General features: G+C 43.0%; 1 pseudogene; it reads left to right on the top strand.

Annotated features, from left to right (window-relative positions):
• Window positions 1-1,482: 1,482 nt before the first annotated feature.
• LOC118476051 (ATP synthase subunit a, chloroplastic-like) lies at window positions 1,483-2,253 on the top strand (annotated as a pseudogene).
• The last annotated feature ends 6,872 nt before the right edge of the window (window positions 2,254-9,125 follow it).

A 9,125-nucleotide genomic window follows, 5' to 3' on the forward strand; every position in this document is an offset into this window, starting at 1 on the left:
GACTTGCGAAAGTACACTACGTACTCCGGGTTTTCAAACGCATGTTGTTGTAGGTGGGGAAACAATAGACTTTTGTTGTTTTTGCTATAAGGTGGTGCCCAAAGACGAACCTCAACAGTGAAGTGGTTGCGGGAGGATGTTGGCCTCCCTTTTGAAAAACAATATACTTTTATGCGGGAGGGGTTTTTGCCTCCCAAGTCTGTAATAATATTACTCTATGCACTCTTATAACCTGGTAATGTAATAATTACACGCTCTCTATATTTTGATAAATGTAAATTAAATTATTGTAATTCGCTTCCGCTTAATCGTTCCTCTGATGTGTTATAATATCTGTGTGACGGGTGAAACGCTCTTGGGCGAGGAAATAAGGATACAGATACCGAACTTGTCAAGTGATTATGTGTATCTACAGGGTTGTCCAAGGTCCGTTGGACAAAGACAACTGTAGGTGGGACTAATAACTTGGGAGGTTCCGTCACAGCTGGTATCGGAGTGAAGCCCATCTCTTCAGATATTACGAAGCATCTCAAAAAGAATTTTCAAATACTTATCTAGAAATATTCTTTCCTTCTTATCTTGCCACTTTCTGGAAGCTCTCATCTTGTAAGACCAGGTAATAGAGTGCAATATATAGGAAGATGGGAATGAACGGGGGTTGATTCCGTAATTTTCGGGTTATGTATGCATCATGTTTAAAAAAATTATACTAATAAATCTTCCCCTCTTATGGAGATATGCCACGAACGAGGAAAACTGCGCGCAAGTCCACTGGACCTATTGGCGTGCCTCGTCATCAGTTGCCTCCAAGACATGAAGACAACAGTAGCGGCAGCAAAGATCCAATCGGAGACTTGGAAGCCCAAGTGGAACAGCTTCAGACGAAGCTACATCACCGAAATAGGGTGTGGGCACAGGACGGTCAGCGTATAACTGAGTTGGCAGCTGACGTCACACACCTGCAAGACAAGGTTGCTGAACAGGATTTGGCAGTAGATTGGGCCATCAACTCACGTTCAGTTGCTTGGGACCGTGAAGCCAAAGCTCGTGCTCATGTGGCAGAGCTTAGTGCGGCCCTCGATAACTTGCAGGTGTACTACAATACTTTACATGAGGAAGTACATGTACTGTATGCGCGACTGCACCCGGACGTACCTGCCGACCCTGTTGCAATGGGAGCCGAACCATTAGAGACAGCATGTGAAGAACCTGATGGGGAGTTGGACCTTTTTAGGCCTCCTCCTTCCATGAACCTGGCTGACAATCGGTCTCCCACAACAGGAAATGAAGAAACCAAGGACGAAACCAAGTATCAAAGACAGTATTGATATATATTGTGATCTAATGTGATTTCTTGGTATATTAAATATAAGATTAATACTTCAAGTTGCTGAGTTGAGAAAGAGATGCTTGAATCAAAAGAATTCCTTTTTTGAAGTTCAATTTTTATCAGAGGACAATATGAATATTACAACCTTTTTTGAAGTTCAATTTTTATCAGAGGACAATATGAATATTACACCATGTTCCATTAAAATACTCAAGGGGTTATATGATATATCGGGTGTAGAAGTAGGGCAACACATCTATTGGCAAATAGGAGGTTTCCAAATTCATGCCCAAGTACTCATCACTTCTTGGGTTGTAATTACTATTTTGCTAAGTTCAGTTATCATAGCTTTTCGGAATCCACAAACCATCCAGTTCGATGGTCAGAATTTCTTTGAATATGTCCTTGAGTTTATTTGAGACTTGAGCAAAACTCAGATTGGAGAAGAATATGGTCCCTAGGTTCCCTTTATTGGAACTATGTTCCTTTTTATTTTTGTTTCGAATTGGTAAGGTGCTCTTTTACCTTGGAAAATTATAGAGTTACCCCTTAGGGAATTAGCAGCGCCCACGAATGATATAAATACTACTGTTGCTTTAGCTTTACTAACATCAGCAGCATATTATTATGAGGGTCTTAGCAAAAAAGGATTGAGTTATTTTGAAAAATATATTAAACCAACCCCAATCCTTTTACCTATTAGCATCCTAGAAGATTCCACAAAACCATTATCACTTAGTTTTCGACTTTTCTGAAATATATTGGCGGATGAATTAGTCGTTGTTGTTCTTGTTTCTTTAGTCCCCTTAGTAGTCCCTATACCTGTCATGTTTCTTGGATTATTTACAAGCGGTATTCAAGCTCTTATTTTTGGAACGTTAGTCGCAGCCTATATAGGTGAATACATGGAAGGTCATCATTGAATTAACTAGTTTTTGAAAGTCTTTCTCTTTTTAGCTTAGCCCAATTCATGCATGATTCCAAATAATCCTCCTAGTTGGAAAACTAAATAGTTCGAAAGGCGTATGAATATACAACCTAGAGTTGCAGGAGAGAGAATAGACTATATTATGGAAGAGGTAAAGCATATATGCATTCAGGGTGGCCAAGTCAGGTTAGATCTATACCTTTAATGCCTATAAGACAACCATATTTTGTGTGGCTTTCTAAAGAATGATTTTAGAATCGGATTCAATAAAAAATGAGAAAATAGGGAAACAAAATAGAAGAAACAAATGTATATGGGATTTTTTATTCCTAAGTTAGATTCATTATCTAATCCGATATATAAAATTCCCTTCTATATGGAATTCGATTCCATATCTAGTTCATATTCAGTTACTGTACCATCAGAATGCCATTCAGAGCACCTGACAAAGCATATTTGTGGGTGATTTGCTCCAAAATTCATGTAGCAACTCAACCAACCATCTATATCAAAGTTGTAGCTCTATAAACCAGCTACAATTCGACTATAGAGACCTTGCTCATTTACTTACTCCTTCGAACTTGATTCGAGTCCAAAGTTCCGCAGAACTCACTGTCAGACCAGTATCAGACTGTATGGGTGACTGACAGCAACACTTTGAGCCCATTTAACTTCAATTTTTGTACAGCACTCATGTCTTGTGACTTAAACAAAGTTATGCTCCTTTAGTAGCTCTACAAATTTGATGTATTGACCCTGAGTAAATTCCTTGTATTTTTAGAAATATAGAGCTCCAAATTCAGCCCTATTCAACTGAATTCAGACTTAAACTTATGGAGTTCATGGGTACTTTTTGCAAATAAGTCCAAATCCCACTATTTGACTTGCAAATCCCCAAATGTGAAAAACACATGATTTGTGATGTTCTACCACTTTGGTATTTGCACTTGGGTCCAAAAGTGCACAAAATTTACAATTAACCCCCTAGGATTTCAATTAGGGTTTCTAGGGTTTTGTTTTTAGGGTTTTGGGCACATTAGGGTTTTGGTGCCACCAAAGTCCATCAAATGTGATACCTTATGATCATTTATCATGTCTTTTGAGATTTAAACTTATTTGGCTTCACTTATATCCATTAGCCCTAATTTAGGGTTAAGCACTCTACCCTGGGGTTAATCACATATCAAGTCACATCATTACAACTTGTTTGAAATTTTTACCTAGTGAATGCACTCTAGGTGTAACATACACATGACATGCCAATGCTCATGATGTTATGCTCAAATTTTAGTGACAGTAACACTAGGGGTGTTACAAAAAAGGTCCCACAAAAACCCCAAATTAAGCACCCAAGTGAAGTGCACTCTAGAGCAACCAAATTTTCTCTAAGTTAAAAATCAGCCCTCTTCTAAAGATTAGAGGTGTTCACTCAGTTGCTGGCACCAAATCCACATGGTCCAATTGACAAAAAGGAGCCAATTACCCAAGGTACACCCCTAAAAAATTTGAAACCAAACCAGAACCGTTTGACACGGTTTGACACAAGTTTTGTCTCGGGTTGAACAGTGCCAACAACCCTCACTTAGCGCCCATATCTCCCAAACCAGACCCGATCTTCCCTTGGAACTCACATGAACTAGGTAGCCCTAGGTGCAGAGAAGAGATCTTAGAAAAGTCTTATGGCGAGATTCGCATGTTTGGCTGCTCAGCAAGAGCTAGAACTCGAGCAAAAAGAAACGTCCACGTGTTCGACGTGCCCTGGCAATGCCAGAGCACGCCCCGGTGCTCGGCCCTGCGTGCGCCGCGCGACGCCCAACCCCACGCCCACGCCCGCGCCCACGCCTATAAAGCCGACCAAGGCCTTGACCGTACACCCCCCTCGCTCTCAGCCCCACCCAAGCGCAAGTTCACCGGACCTCGCTCTGCGCACTGCGTGCCAGCGGCCGCCCGAGCCCCGACCACCGTGGACCGGCCACTCCAGCCCTCCTCCACCCCATACAATCCCTCGGCTAGCCTCCCCCGAACTCAGTGAAGCTCCCCGAGCCCTCGGACCAAGCACCACACCGTTGGAGGTGCCGGAATGACGTCGCCGGACTACGTCCGACCGCCGTTGCGCGTAGACCGGGCTGCACGGTGAGCCACTCTTCGATTCCTTGAGCGTACAACACCATTGAACTCCAGTGAAGCTCCCCGTGCGGTTTGATTGAACTCCACCGCCGTGGGCAGGCAGGAGCACGCGTCGCCGACGAGCCCGACCGCCTGCTCACGCGGCCAGCCCTACTCCGGCCAGCACCGCCGGCTATCCACCCCTCGACGTGACCGCCAGAAGCCCCCGGACCTCACCCGACCCTCCACCGGACCTATCCCACCGCCGGTAAGCCGCGCCACCGCTTTTTCTCTTTGCGGCTACTGTTCCGGCGAGGAGGGAGCACGGGTTAAGAAAGGGAAAAGCCAGGGGGTTATTGGAAATGTCAGTGACTCTGGTGAATAGTTTCTCAGGGGCACGAATTTAAGGTTTTGGTTAACGAATAGCCCAGGGCCTCGGTGCAAAGCTATTTTTCTTAAACCTTTAGATTTATTCTTTTTCAAATAAGAAGTAGACTTAGAAAATTCATAACATGAATTGTAGTCAGCCAAATTTGGTCAAACAAATTTTGTTAGAACCTGCATTTCATGAACTATTCAGTAAAAATGATAAACACCATGGTTCATGTAACCCTTTTTGTAGTTTGGATTTGTTTAAGTAAACTGCCTAAACCTTGATAACCAGAGGAAAAATAAAAATACTTTTAGACTAGGGCTGAGAAAAATTGGAGACATACTTAACTAGTATCTACACTGTTTAAAAATATTAAACTCCCAGTATACTAGGTTAAGCAAAGATTATCCATTAAAACTTATATTGGTCCAAACCTTAAAAAAATGAAAAAAGGGATTTAAAATGAGGACCAGAAGGTAACCACATTTTTCCTAGCTTGCTCAGGTGATAAAGGTTATGAGAAAAATTTGTTAAGCCCTAATACAGTACAAAGAAAATGCACCACCTTTTATTTAATAAAAACAGTGAGAACTTAGAAAAATCATAGAAAAATAATCCTAAGGAGGAACCACCCCAACCTTAGGAATGACTACTTTTATGCTAATATAAGTGTCTTTTTGGCATTAAACCTTGGAAACTCATAACTAAACTAGATGAATGCCCGTACGTTGCAACGGGACCACTACATTGCAACCTTTAATATCATACAAATTTTTATATATGATAGTACAATACTTGCACATTGCTACGGTTTGTATATATCATAAGAGCTACATGTTAGATAAGGACACATAATCGAGAGGTGAACCCGTCGTTTGGGTCGTCGTCGAGCCCACCGCTGACGCGCCCGCCACCGCCGAGGTGCCCCGCAGCACCGGCGTCATGTACAGGCACCTCGCCTTCAAGCCCGAGGACAACTTCAACGCCGCCGACGCCGAGGCTCACGTGCAGCGGAACGCCACGCTCGCGCACGTCGAGAAGCACCGACTCACCGGTGTCCTGCACTTCGCCGACATCTAGAGCTGCACTTCGCTGGCGTCCTGCACTTTGCCAAAAAATCAAGACTTGATCATTGATAAACCAGCATGGAAGATAGTTTGTTTTGACACCCACATCTAGAGCTGTTGTTCACTGAATTAGTTTAAAACAAATTTTGATATAAAATGGAAATAATACTGACCAGGCATGGCTAATCGTGAATGGTTAGAAAAACGTTGCCTCTGAGATCCAATTTGAGATGTTCGGTTATTCTGATCAATGCGCTTATTAGATTTCAATCGCTGTTTCTTTGTAGAAAGTAGTCGTACATCCTCTTTCCACAAGTGACGATATGTCTTGAACTTCATTGTAAGAATCTGCTCTTTCAACCTCAGCCTGGTTTTACGTACTCCAAGTCTTTCTTTGCCAATCAAATCAATCTTCCGTTGGCTAAGAAGATCACTTGATGCCAACAAATCAAGGGCAGATGTATCAGCAGACAATGATTTAAATAGCACTTCATTCATTTCTTTGGCTATATCATTATTTGCAGATGTGAAAGAACTGTGTAAATCAGACATATGATCACAGTATGTCCATTGCTTCACTGGTAGTTCATCACTAACTTTTATTTTCATGGAATCAGCATGGCACAGAGAAGTTTTCGGCCTGTCATTGTTAATATCATTTTGAGACCTAGCTTCTTTAGAAGCTATCAATGAGCTAAGATCAGCAGCTGCACATGCCTTACCCTCAGCAACTCCAGGAGATACATCACTCTTCTGAAGGAACTGTTTTTGCATTGCGAACTGGAGCTGTTTCAACCTCCATCATATCGACCCCTTTGACATCAGCATCCTGCACCACAGGTACCTTAGGAGAAACAATGAGCTCCCCCGGTTCTTTTATCATATCAAATGTATCACAGATATCAGCACTTCCAGAACCTTTGATGTCCCACCAGAATGTGACAATTTTTCTGTATGTGTCACCCCTGTGGGAGAACTTTCTAGAGTAGTTACAGCCTAAGTATTCACAGATTTAAGTTCGCCATCCAATGAATCAATCTGGAGTTCAATCTTTTCAATCTCCTTGGAGATGCTTTCCTTCAGTTGGAGCAGCTTATATCAAGTAGTTTTATTGCCTGCAAACCTTCAATTCCAGCCTGCAAGCACAGAACATCAAACAATTAAACGAGAGAGTGCCAAGCTGAAACACAACATTATGACAGTCATTATGATCAGTTAACCAGGCACGCCAAGGGCTTAATTATATCCCTATAGATTGTATATCCATCATTCATGCCCAAACAATCAGCAGAGACCTAAGATTTTAAAGTCTAGATAAACAGGTACCCAGTTCAGAGGTGAAACATATGATTGCTGATCGGTATATAGGGAAGGACTGATAGTATTTTTCAGGTATTGTAGTTTGGTTTCTGCTACAGTCTTGCAAGACTCAGCTGAAAACTACAATAAGAAAACTGTTCCAAAGCTAACACTGAAGCTAATAGGAGTAAATCCAGCCCCTCAATCCTAACCACACTGATGATTTTAAAAACTACATTTCGCCCAATGCAAGGACATTATATGCCTAAGATCCACAAATCTACTCACCTGAAAACTGAATCATAAACCCAAATAGTCAACTCTATCTATTTCAGTTCAAATCAGCACATCAAACAAATAAGATCGCTCAAACCTTCTTGAATCTGAAGCTCATGGGCGAGCAAGCAAATCACACGTTCTCGGATAAGCATCTGTACATTCCCACCGACACCGCGAAATCCTAAGCCATGGGCGCTGAGATCCAAGGTTTACCTCCCCAAACGCACCAAATCAACAACTCAACCCGATATGCCACGAGAGTAAAAAATTAGTATTAAACATAATTTTAGAGGAATCATACAGGAATCAGTTCGTTTTCACAGGAAAAACGCAAGAAACGGGAAAAATTCCTCTGCTCCAAATGAGCCCTTAGAATAATTAATTACTCACGTAGGTCACTATCAACCATTTTGCATAAGAGAAATTGCACAATCATACTACAAGAGATCGAGCAGAATGCTACTTACGAACAATGAAACAATGAAACTATTTTACAAGCGATTGAGCATACTGCTAATTTCTTAATAGTGTATGCACCTCAACGCAGCAATCAATCCTAACCTGATAGCCAAACTCTCACCAAGGCACCACACAAACAAGCATCAGTCACCATGAGAGGAGAATTGACAAAAGCGAGAGAGACTGAGAAGCAGGCAGGGAAATCGTACCTTCTAGGCCTTGTTCGATCCATGAGCTGCTGCAGCTTCTCACTCTGGCAGTGCTAGAGCACGTCCAGCACGCGGATGAGGAGCGCAGCGAGCGAGATCAGAACGGATGTGGGGACCGCCGACGCCGGTGGGTGCCACGGAAGCCGAACGGCGGCTACGGGCGGATCTGGAGCCAAGGTACAGGTTTTCCTCGGCTTCGCCATCGTCCAACGAGCAGCCGGAACCACAGAAACAGCGGCACTCCGTGCAAGCGCAGCCACAGTAGGTGGCGGCGGCGGCGAGGCCGAAGCACGCGGGCGTCGCGGACTCTACTGACTGGATAGCCTCGTCGTTGACGCGGCGGTCCGGAATCGGTGCGGGGCTGGCGTGGGCCGGCTTCCTGGCTATCGGCGTCGTGTCTCGCAGCTCAAGACACGCTTCGAGGTCTCGCAGCAGCAGGCCAACACCAAGTCAGTGCCACCCCCATTCACCATGCTTGCCGCAGGTCGTTAATTCATTCCGTTACAAAACCGCCAATGCTCCTCTCGCTCTAAAAATCTGATCAAACTTGAGACGACTTGACTCTCTAAAAAAATTGAAATTACATAATAAAAGCAATGTATCTAGAAAATTCAAAATGTGAAAGAGAGCGAGTATATACAGACGGAAGGCTACAACATAGTGACACCTAGTGTTATGAGAAGAACCAACATGAATGTCATATGTGCATAGCAGCTAAAATAGTAAAATGGCAAAATCAGTGTAAAGGCACCACAGGATTCATAAACTTATCCTCAGTTGCTGATAGATTCTCTTCATAAAGCTATGCACAGTAGATAGACAAAGTGGTGTTTTCTCTTTACCGACTACCGCAGGAGGTTCCTGGCAGAGAGTGATGAGCAGCAGTATCAGTATGGATCTAAATGCTGACAACCTTTTCTGACTTACTGAAAGCAGCAGTGCGCATGGATGCAATTCTCACTTTCTAACTGGCAAGCTGCAGATAGTGGAATTTAGGAGTATCATATATGCGTCACAGCAATAGGAAAACAAAATGGGGACCAGCGTGTGAAAGGCACCCAATGACTTGGTTTTT

Source organism: Zea mays, chromosome 1 (assembly GCF_902167145.1).
Source record: "Zea mays cultivar B73 chromosome 1, Zm-B73-REFERENCE-NAM-5.0, whole genome shotgun sequence".
Taxonomy (NCBI): domain Eukaryota; kingdom Viridiplantae; phylum Streptophyta; class Magnoliopsida; order Poales; family Poaceae; genus Zea; species Zea mays.